This window comes from Uloborus diversus, chromosome 9 (assembly GCF_026930045.1).
Source record: "Uloborus diversus isolate 005 chromosome 9, Udiv.v.3.1, whole genome shotgun sequence".
Taxonomy (NCBI): Eukaryota; Metazoa; Arthropoda; class Arachnida; order Araneae; family Uloboridae; genus Uloborus; species Uloborus diversus.
The window spans coordinates 61378774-61390857 of record NC_072739.1 but is presented as its reverse complement, the minus strand read 5'-3'; the positions used below and the strand labels follow the sequence as shown (position 1 = coordinate 61390857).

General features: G+C 34.0%; 1 protein-coding gene across 1 annotated transcript in view; it reads right to left on the bottom strand.

The window, feature by feature from the left end:
* The window catches only part of LOC129229410 (nuclear pore complex protein Nup155-like), a 97258-nt gene that overhangs the window by 51485 nt on the left and 33689 nt on the right, over nt 1-12084 (bottom strand). The window lies entirely within an intron of this gene.

The window sequence follows — 12084 nt, the reverse complement described above, 5'->3', positions numbered from 1 at the left end:
AAATTCCTGTAAATGCAAAGGCAAATTTTCACCTTTTTTGAGTTTAACAAAGCAAAATTTGCATGCAATTACCCTTTCTAAGTGGTTTTTACAAAAATGCTTATCACGTATAAATGGAGATGGATAATCTGTCATACAAATTGGGCAAGAATTGCAAAATAGATCCAATTTCTTTTTTAAAGCAGCAGGCAATTCGTCGGGATTTAGCCTAACATTTGAATTTTTCTTACTGGACATTGCATTATTGGATAGGCCAGCAAGAAACTGCACAGCTGGATTTAGATCTGAAAGCTCATTTCCATGTTCAAGCTTTTCATGCTGCTGTTTAATGGATTCTGATTCAAAGATCTGGGAACAAATGTTACAGGTACTATTTTTGAGGAATAACCTTATTTCTTCCTCAGATTTATCAGCATGATTACGTAAATGAATATTACGAGCTCGAATATGAAAAAATCTTTACTGCAAAAAGGACACTTTATTTTAACATTCGCAGATTTAGTTGCTTTTCCCCAGTGGTTAAATTTCTTCTGATGCAGGAAATAACTATGAGAATCTTGAAATTTTTCAAAACAAACAGGACAGTAGTTCAGAAAAGGCTTTGCGAAACGGGCAGAAAGACTTTTATATATATATATATATATTTATTGGAATACTTTTGAAAAGGAGAACTAAAACTCTTTCTTGCTGAACCACCAGAATCATGTGGTAAACTCAACTGTCCTATGTGTTGTCTGCTTTTATGACTGGAAACTGATTTTCTAGCAAGGACATGCGTACCACTTTTTCTGGCCTTAAAACTTTCTTAACACATGATTTATAAAAAACTTCTGCACACACTTCATTTTTTTCAAAGTGCTTACACAGTAACATTTCCGTCGGGTACTCGCTTTTGCACCACATACAAGTGAAAGAATCTGTGCGTTTAGCAAATGAATGAAGATCACTTTTCATGTTTCTAAAAGATTGATTGTTTGGTGGATATTTTTCATGGGAAGATCTATTTTTTCGCAGATGCTTACTACTATCCTTCGCAAAACTTTTGCGAGCAGAAAAACTTTCTTGCAATTTTGATGACTTAGATTTACAAATACCTCTTTGAAGATGATTGTTATATTTTAGTTGGTTTTTGAAGAATTGACAACAAATGGGGCAAACAATGATATGTTTTCCTGTTGATTGATTTAACTGAGCAGATGAACCAGGCTTTTTTTTTGAAGCTTGAAATTTAAAAAAAAAAAAAAAAATTTTCTTTTTAAATAAGTTTTGACACAGGTCTGTTTATGGTGCTTAAAAGAATTGAAAAAAATGAATTTTCTTTTGCAATAGCAACATGCAATAGGAGAACCTATTAATTTCCCAACACATTTAATCCTGTGCTTATATAACACACGCAGATAAAACGTAACAAATCCACATTTTTGGCACTTTTTTTCTTTCTTTCTGGTGTTTAAAGTCAGATTATGTCCAGAAGGAAATCTCTTTTTGGCATCCATTCTTTACAGCTAAAAATAAAAAAAAGCACACTTGTACATGCATGTAAATAAAGATAAACAGTAAAACAAAGACCAAGGGCAGGAAAACCTTTTTTTTTCATTATAAATAACAAATGAGGCAGTGAGAAGCAAAGAGATGTAACCGGACATTTTCAAGTTTTGAGAAAAACGACTATTAAGATAACATCCTAGATAGGCTTTCATTGAATTTTTTTTCAAAATCATGCTATACAGCACCTACCAGGACTACTAGTACTATCTCTTGCCCCAAGACAGAAGAGGGGTCCACCTCCCATTTGTACTGGTTATCTCTAAATTTTTAATGTTGTCATTAACACCCCTATGCTTCTCACTGCCTCAAATGTAAACTTTACTAGAAATTAGAAACGTACCGAGTACTCGGTAACTACTCGGTACTCGCCCTAGTCGTCCAAATTCTGATCAGATACTCGGCCAATACCGAGTAGTTGCAAAAAATTGAATATTGTTCAAGACAGATACTAAAATTTATAAAAAAAAAGAGCAAGCATTATATTATGCAATCATTTACAGTTAAAAATTTATAAGTCAAATTTAAATTTTGAGAATAATCAGTGATCGCAGCCGTCCTATAATTCCTATATTTTTGAAATATTGAAAAAAAATGTCCTATATTTGTCCCATAATTTTGAAAATTGCTGTTTGTCCTATATTTTCTGTTTTCTCATCAAACGTAGAAATAAAAAAAAAATCTAAATTTGTCCGAATTTTTTTTTTAAACACGGGAATCGATGAGAAATGGTTTGAACACAAGAAGGAACCACGTGTCTGAAATGCGCTTAATTCTCCTCTCCGTTTGCTGCCCAATGAATAGGGTTACTAGATGGCTGATACAGTCCAATCTAAACGGGGAACAGTGTAACCCGGAAATCTCGCCAGCTGTTCCCCTCGTTAGGTTTAGTTACTGCTTTTAGCATTAGAATCTACGAGGAGTCATGCGATCTTTAAAAATATCTAATTGGCCCTGAATTATCAAATGACCGGTTTTTAACCGAATATATGCATCATTAAACAAAATCATTCGTTACTTTTATTTAATATGAGAATTAAAACTTGGCTATTTCTCGGCAACCTTTCGCCAAGATAACACTCCAAAATTGGCAAGTGGCCAAACAGTGGAGAGGAAGGAGCAGTACGTTCGCTTCTTGCTATTTGGCGTACTGAATGATTTAGGCTTAGAGGGGTCGCGTGTTGCCGTGATTATCGTTTAGCATGTGTGATTGATATTATTAAAAGATGCCTCGACAAACAAAGTTTCAGGAAGATTGGCTTAACTTGAAAGATTGCACTGGAAAGAAAGTTGAATTTTGGTGCAAGGACGGCAGAGACGAATTCCATTGCATTTGCCGATTTTGCCAAAAAGAAATTTCTATTGCTAATAGCGGAAAGTTGCAATTGTTGCAACATGCCAGCACTGCAAAACATAAGAAGTTCGTGGGAGTTGCAACTGATACATCTCAATCCAAATTAACTACTACCTCAACAGCTTGCGGTGAGAAAGGACTTTGTTTATCAAATGCAGCCAGTTCAACTTCTTCTATTTGGAACTTAAGTGAAGAAGAAAAAATAATTTCTTCGGAAATTCTTTACATCCTGCATGCGGCAGTCAATAAGATATCATTTTCATCTTTTGATGGCATAATGAAAATATTTTCCAGGATGTTTTCTGGGCACAATGCCGCAAAAGAGATGAAGCTGTCATCTCGAAAAATCTCTTATGAGATATCTCACGGATTAGGACCCTATTACCTATCCCTCATCACTAAAGATGTTGAGAGTTCTTCTTTTTTTACACTTATGTATGACGAGACATTAAATGAAGCAAATCACAAACAAGTTGACATTCATGTGCGATATTGGAGTAACGAATGTAACAAAATTCAGCAGAGCTATATTGGCTCTGAAATGGTATTTCACGCTACAGCAACAGATATTGATTCTGCAATCATGAACTGTATAAGGAAATCAAAATTACCGTTGAAGAAAGTGATAATGCTTGGTAGTGATGGACCGAATGTAAACAAGGCTGTTTTTAAAATTATTGATCAGCGTCTAAAAAATGATGGTGTAAAAGAAGGACTGATAAATGTTGGCACATGCAACTTGCATGTAATGCATAATGCGTTTGGAGAAGGATTGAAAATAGACAGTTTTGCTTCTATCACAGAATTTTTAGAGGATATTGACATATGGTTTTGAAAATATCCTTCCAGACAAGAGGATCTTATGATAACAGCTAGCAGTTCAACTGAAGAGGATAATATTTGCACAACATCAAGATTTGTCAGTAATCGCTGGTTATCCATTGTCCCTTCCTGTCAGCGAGTGTTAAAAATGTACAACACTTTAAAAAAGCATTTCCTGAAAGATTTAGTTGACAACAGAAGTGGTTTGATCAAGAATGAAAGATACGAGAGAATTAGAAATGCGCTTAAAGATGAAGTTACACCTGCATACTTGCAATTTCTTGTCAGTGTGGGCTTGCTTTTTGAAAATTTTTTACGTTTTCTGCAGAGTGACACAACTCTTATTCATCTTTTATATGATGAAATGGTTTGTATGGTTAAAAAACTACTTTTTAGATTTATCTGCATGGAAAAATACCAAAATTGCAAAGATGAAGCCCTTGTCGAAATTCCACTTAAAGTCATTATAGAGAAAGAAAATTTTAAGTATTTAGATGTGGGCTCTGAAGCAACTAAAGTGTTATCCAGTGTTGGATCTGCTGAAAAAAGGTGTTTCAAGCTTAATGCTCAAAATTTTTATTTTACTGTGACTTCTTATCTGATGCAGAAGCTGCCTTTAAAAAACCAATTATTAAAATGTATTCAGGTTTTGCACCCTCTTTCTCGAAAGGAGCCTGTAGATAATACAGTGGGAGTTGTTAAACGTCTATTGAAAATGCTACTACGCTGTGTAAATGAAGAAGAATAAAATCCTGGATGAATGGCGGATATATGTCTCCGACGATGACATTAAAGAGGATTGGAGTATAATAACCCAGTCTGACGGAGAAACAAAATGGAATGCTATTGACATGTACTGGGCCAATGTTTTGTCTCTGAACAATCTCACTCTTGGAAAGAAAAGATATTATCATCTTTCGAAACTTGTGAAAGCTGCACTTTGCTTATCTCATGGACAAGCGCCTGTAGAGCGTGGGTTTTCTGTTAATAAGAGAATGATGAGTGACAGAACAAGAATGTCCCAAGAGACAATAATTGGATTGCGTCTAATTAAAGACAATGTTAAAAAAGACGACGTCGGTGAAACATTAATTACAAAAGAAATGATAAGTTATTACAAAGGTGCTCATTCAAAGTACAAGGCTGAATTACAGGAAAGAGAAGCAAGGAAGGAAATAATTCCCAATAAAGAACCTGTGAGGAAACAAACAACGCAAGAAAAACTCCATTCATTGAAGGATAATGTTTTAAGTGCACATAAACTGATTGAAGAGGGCAACAAGTGACTGGCAGCTGCCTTGAAAAGAAAATCATTTGAGGATGTGGCAGCAGCACAAGCCTTAATTGCTGCAGGTGAAAAGAAACTGAAAACTTCAAATTAAATTCACCAAATATACAAATAGAGAGACATATTTTGATTGACACTCTTGAATTAAGGTTTGATGCGAATTGAACGTTTTACAGCTTTTTGAAATAAGTTGTATACAAAATTTAAAATTTCCTTTAAGTTTGCTAATTTGTTCTTGTTTATTTTGAACTAATTTTGTTTAAACAAAATATGATTGGTTAATATTAAGTTCATTTGCTGTTGTAACTTAAGAAGCAAGATTGTTGTAGTTATAGTAATTCCAATAAAAAATTAGGTTTACATTTCATACTTCTAACAAGTGCTTATTGTTGTTGAGAAAGTTCTTAACTATAGAAACCCTAAGCTAATAATTGGTAATAAATTTTAGTAACTGAATTCATTAAACATTCTATTAAGCTACTGAATTAATATTAGTATTTAGTGAGGTATCTTTTACGCTTAAAATTAAGTTACAATATTTAAATTACAAAAACATACAATAACCTATACAAGTCTGCTGAAGTATTTAGGATAATGTTGATTTGTTAATTGCCAAATTTGTTGGTAAGTAAATTTTTGATGCATTATTTTCAAACTAATTTTCTTCAGAAAATGACATGAGTAAATTAATGCTAAGGATTAGAAACCAATATTTAAATTTTGACGTGATCAAAAAGTGAAAATTTATTTCTTTTTAAAGTGTCCTATATTTTTTTTTTGAAAAATCCTATATTTTTTTTGAGCTTGCTGCTATCACTGAATAATGAAGTTTGTAATGCTTCAATGGGAATAAATCTTTATTTTAATGTCCCCAAAGTTAATAAAACTTATTTATTAAAAATTATGCAAAAAAGCTAAGTATAGAAAATATGGAATTTTTATATTAAAAATGGATTTTTGCTAAACAAAAATTAGTTATAAAAAATATAAAAATACCTTTGCTTAAAAAATAAAAGGAAATAAAACAACGTTAAAAGCACAGTGCAGGAACACTGCAGACACGTGTTTTGGCGTTACAAGGAATTCCTTTTTCAATGCACAAAATGGGAGCTCGTGGATTTAAAGGCATCCGACAAAAGTCGGATTTTTTTGTCGAATGTCTTTACATTCTTCAGCTCACATGTTATGCACTGAAAAAGACGTTCCTTGTAACGGGGGGGGGGGGGGCAGAAACATGGGTCTGCAGTGTTCCTGCACATTTGTTTTATCTGCTTTTAAAAATTATTTTTGTTTGGCGGACTAGAACTAAAATTGATTGGTATACAGTTAAACCCCTCCTAACGGACACCCCTCAAAGGCGGACACCCCTCTTATGCAGACAATTTTTATTTCCCAGTTCCAATGCAAATAGCATTATTAAACCCCTGTCCTGTTAGTGTCCGCCTAGCGGACACCTCTCTATTGCGGACAAAAAAATTGTCCTGTTAGTGTCCGCATTAGAGGGATTTTACTGTAATTTGTTTTAATTCCAACTTGATTAATCATACCTTTTATTTATTTATTTTTAATTTTAAAAATAATTTTTTTGTAAAATTTTTGACACAAACAAAATTGTTTATATAATGCGTAATTGAATTTCAGCAGGAATTTAGTTTTAAAAACTATTATATGGACAAGGAGGTCTATACTACTATTCCAATAAGTTCAAAATTCATCACATGTGTGTTGGTGCTCCTTCTTAAAACATAATTGGTACTTGGTAACTCGGCCGAGTAGTGAAAGGCCAAGTACTCGGTTTTCGGCCAAAGTGCTACTCGGTACGTCTCTACTAGAAATGCAAAAAATAAACAATAAAATGCCTAATGGGTAATAAATATTTCATCTGATTATTGCAGATAAGATAACACTCCCAGTAATTGGCAGGTCGACAGTTATTGGCACTTGCTTCAAAAATGTCATAAGATTCATATCCAATCTTTGAAAAGTAGAAGGCTATTTACCAGCTGAATGAAGTTTACATTAAAGATTATAATTTCGGTTCATGTTACTAGATGGCAGCAGAGCAAGGGAAAGAGAAACAATTGTGGCTTGTGTCCAATCGGACATTTTTGTTGGAAAAGCTTCTCTGTCAAAATGACACAGGGCTTTCAAATTCGTGAAAATCAATCAAAATATTGGCTTTTGGATGTTTAAATATTTAAATAAGAGAATTCTGTATGAGCAATGTCAAAAAAAAAAAAAAAAAAAAATTGTCAATTGGTGCAAAATTAGCTGAGTTATGATCAATTTTGTATATGATCATGTCCCTTTGTTTACATTTTGCGGCTGCTGGAGCAGCTGTATAATGTTTCCTGCTTACTTGAGATGTGAATGATTTTATGAATTTTTTAAGCATTTTTTTTCTAATTATTTAATTTTATTTTAAAGTTTGTAAGATGGCAACATAAATTCAAACTGTTCTCAATCTTTTTTTTTTTTTTTTTGCAAGCTATTTTTTCGGACACAGTTTTGATATTTGTTTCTGTTAGTTTTTCCTTATTAGCCAACTTAAACTGTTTTTGTTCATTATTTTGTTTTGTTTCTATTGAATTATTTGATTATGTTTTTATTCTTCCTTACGTTTTTCCTTCCTATGTCATCCGAACAGTGTAAAAATTTAATCTGGAGGAATTTTCTGCATAATTCGAAATTTCAGAAATCCGAAGAGGCGCGAGCCCCAATTACCTTGGATTTTCGAGACTCTACTGTAATTGATTTACGTTCTTTGAACAATCTCCTGAAAACTACCATGTACAGTCAGCAAAACTTGTTACAATAGAAATAAGATCATCTTCCACACATGGATATTTTTTAAAATTATAGTTGCACTGCACTACCTGTGGTAATTTTGCTGGCTCGTCTTTTAGTAGTCATCGCTCTGACCCTAGTCGCTGTTTCGACATTAATGACAAAATTGTTCCAAACTTTCACTGAAATGGGAAGGGGTCGTGCAGCTTTAGACATTTTCAATTGTGTTGGGGATTCCAGCTATGGACACAAAGGCCCAGACAGGCAAGTTTTGGTACACCAGTGCTCTTGCTGATGGCGACACTGCAACTTCTGAATCAATAAATGCTGCACAAGTTTATGGTGCTGATGGTAAAATTGAAAAAGAAGAATGCCTGAACCATGTAGTAAAAAGAACTGGGAAGGGACTTGGAAGAATGGAGAACAAAAGGTATAATACTCGGAGGGAAAAAAGTAGGGAGTCTAACGGACAACACCATCACCAAGCTTCGAAGGTTTTATTGCAAAGCTGTCAAAGATAATGCCCGAGATGTCGAGAAAATGAAAACAACCATTTATGCAATGCTGTTCCATTGTATGTCGAATGACAGGAAGCCACAGCACAGCAAATGCCCACCTAGTGCGAAATCTTGGTACTTTTTCCAAATTGCGTTAGCTACAGGTAGTACTCCGAAAAAGCGCTCAAAAATGAAAACTGTTTTGAGGCAGGAAAATGTTGAGAAAGTTATGCCGGTCTACCAGAGGCAGCATCTACAGAACTTCTCCTGCGATACACGAAAGGGAAAACACAAAATGCCAATGAATGCCTGTATAGCTTCATATGGGGCAATGTTCGAAGGAGATTTTTCTGTCCAAGAAATATTTAGATATGGCTGTCACTTCAGCTGTAAGCAAGTTCAATTTAGGATGTGTGAAATCTCTTGAATTTGTAAAATTTGTGTAACGAAAACTCAAAAGTGATCGCTGAGAAAAAGTACAAAAAGACGTCCCTCACAAAAGAACACGAGACAATCCAATGAATTTCAGCAAAAACGTCCAGTGAAGAACCATTTACGTTTTTGAAGGGACTGTGAAAAAAGCGTACAAATGAAAAAAACATATAATAGGCAAGCTTTAATGTGTTAGACTCTGCAGGGACCAATTGGAAAAACGTATTTGTGATTGATAAAAACATATGGAATATAAAGTGCTTCTCTGTAATGCCAAAAAATTCAAAAAGTCTTCCGAAAATATCATCAAAAGCAAAAGTGAAGGAATTACTCATTGTGCAGGAACATGGTGCAATCAAGTCATCTGAAGTAACAGATTAAGAGGTCTCGGTCACGTCTGGAGAAGCCCTGAAAATAACCTGGCCAGAGCTTACACATTCAAGAATCCTATGGGATCCTGAACTAGAGGAAGACCACCAACAAGGTGGATGGATGATATTGAAAGTAACTTCAAAAACTACTTTAAAAAAACTGGCAGCAAGTTGCTGTGTATCGTCTGAGTTGGAAGGAGGAAGTGAGCTGTCAAGGCAGCCTAGACCTGAAAAAGAAAAAGAAGAAAAGAAAAAGAATGTCTTATATGAAAATAACTGGGACTGGGCATTAATTTAAACGCATTGCGTTATTTAATCATTCTCAAATTTAAAACTAATAAGCTGCTTTCTTTCTTCCAGAAACCTGAAATATGGCATCTGCACCCACAGTACATTCGTTAAATGGAATCAAATCCAATTTTTTGTATGCTGAAGAAGCAATGATAAATGCTGTTTGTACTCAAAACATAGACTTTAGAAAAATTAGCATTACATTTGGCATGCCTCACAGTGCTTTAAAAAATGAAGTCAAAGGAAAAATCTGACAGAAAGAAAACTGAGCCGATCATCAATTCTTACAGCAGCTGAAGAAGATGCCTTAGTAAGATGAATTTTAGGAATTGCCAAAGCTGACTTTCCTTTTGTAAAGGAGGAGTTACTGTCCACAGTTCAAAAAAATTATTGAACTGGCAAACAGGAAATCTCGATTCAAATAACAAACTAAGAAAAAAATAGTTTAAATAGTTTTTGACTCGTCATCCTGAAATTAGTGTGTGCATTCAAGAAACCTTTACTCATTCAAGAGCCAAAGTAAGTGAGGTTGGTTTGCGAATGTGGTTTTAAAAAACTGAAGATTATTTGTACAAAGAAAATCTCTAAGAGGTTTTGAAAGATCCTTGGAGAATTTACAATTAAGATGAGGCTGCATTTTTGCTTTGTCTCAACCCCTCAATCCAAAACAGGAAAAGTCTTAGCTTCAAAGAAATGCAAACATATTAATTACGAAATTGTGCAAGGTTCAGACAAAGAACCTCTTACTGTACTGCTGATAATTCGAGCTGATAAAGTTGTAGGCCCACCATTTATAGTTTATCCTCAGGTTAAATTGCCATCAGATTTAGTTAATAATGCTCAGCTAATTCCATGCCAAAGTACACCATAACGCAGAAATTTGGATTTACTTTTCCATTAATTTTTCAGATAGACAGATTTGACTGCATAACACAACAAAAAGATGTTGAAATAGATGACAATCAGATTTTGGTCATTGACCCCAAGAAAGTGATCAGAAGTGGTAGCGGTGGAAATCAAGAAAATCGTATTAAACCTGTTGCTATGTTTCTTTCTGCCATTTAGTATCTATAAGTTTAGTTCTATAAATTCCTAATAGATAGCAGGGTAAGTTTAGTTCTATGAATTCGTAATAGATGGCGGGGTAAGTTGACTCGAGAGGGCGCTGGCCAACAGTGTGGATAGCTACGCCATTGTGGGACTGTTGTGGTCAGCGATTTGATTCTTGAATGCCTTTTTTTTCGATATTCAGGTACATAATTTGATTTTGTAGGATTTTTCTATTGGGTTTTTTTTTATCTTATTTCAACAACGTTTCTTTTTGTTCTTATAGTTGAAGATAGTGACAGTGAAGCACCGTGTTTATACGTTTTTGAAGGGACTGTATGAAAAAGCAAAACATATAATAGGTATAAGTTAATGTGTTTTAGACTTTGTAGGGACCAATTTTAAAAACGTATAATTGATAAAAATGTATAAAAGAGAAACGTATAAACGGTGCTTCACTGTTTTTATCTAAGTAAATAATTTCGTTTGTCATATTATTCAATTGTGATTGTTCTTTATATAACGTTTTCGATATAGAATTGCTTGTTTGGCAAAACATTTCAATTGCAGAAAAAAACCACTTCACTCAACAGGGCAGGGTTACGGTAGTGTGGTTGCTTGGGGCGTTAAGAAATGACCTTTACAGTTAAGTATTTTTAGTTTTAAAGCTAGTGCAGGGATAGAAGTGACATTTGCCAACAAAAATATAGGAAAATATAGGAATTTTCTGAAAAAAATATAGGAATTCGATGGAAAATATAGGAATTTTTTGCAAACAATATAGGAATTTTTCGAAATAATATAGGAACATTATGAAAATAAAAAAAGAGGACATACAGGAATTTTTATAACAAGGCAGGCCAGTAGGTTATTTTTTTTTTCAAAATGCAATACAGTCGAACCTGTCTATCTCGAATTTTACGACACATAGGAAAAATTCGAGATATGGAGGCTTCAAGATACAGAAGTTTTGAAAAAAGCTCTAAAAATAAGTAATTGGAGCAATGACTCGAAAGTAAAACTTTGGGAGCAATTTTACTAATCAACAATGTCCCCTTCCTCTCAGTTTCAGAATGGATTTAATTGCTGGAAAACTTGCTTTTTGTACATAAAGTTTTAATTCTGGAGGATCATGTGATTGCTAATATTAAGAAAAGTGCTTTGTGTCTCCAAATTCCAGTCAATAAAGATTGTTGTGGATGGAATTCAAGAAAGACACTTAAGTCGAAATTCGAGTTATGCAGGTTTTCAGAAAATTTCATTCAAGACAAACATGGGGGAAAACATTGAATTACTACTTTATGTGCAGGGAAAATGAAAAACTTCGACACAGAGAGGTTTTCGAGATAGGCAGGTTCGAGATAAACAGGTTCGACTGCACTACTATTTGATTAAAAACATGTAATAACACTACCTGACATAAGTGCAATACATACGCATAAATAAGTCTAAAAATACAATTTTGCTTTGTTCTTAGAATTTGAAGCACTTAAGCATCTTGTCTGATTCCATCCCGTGAATGACCAAATATGGCGACTATGTTTCACACGTAGCTGCTGGTCCGGTAGCTTTCCGGTTGGAAAAAAAATGATAGCTCCAGATTTACCCTATTATGTTGTTTGTATATTTATTTTGTGAATGAGCTGCTTT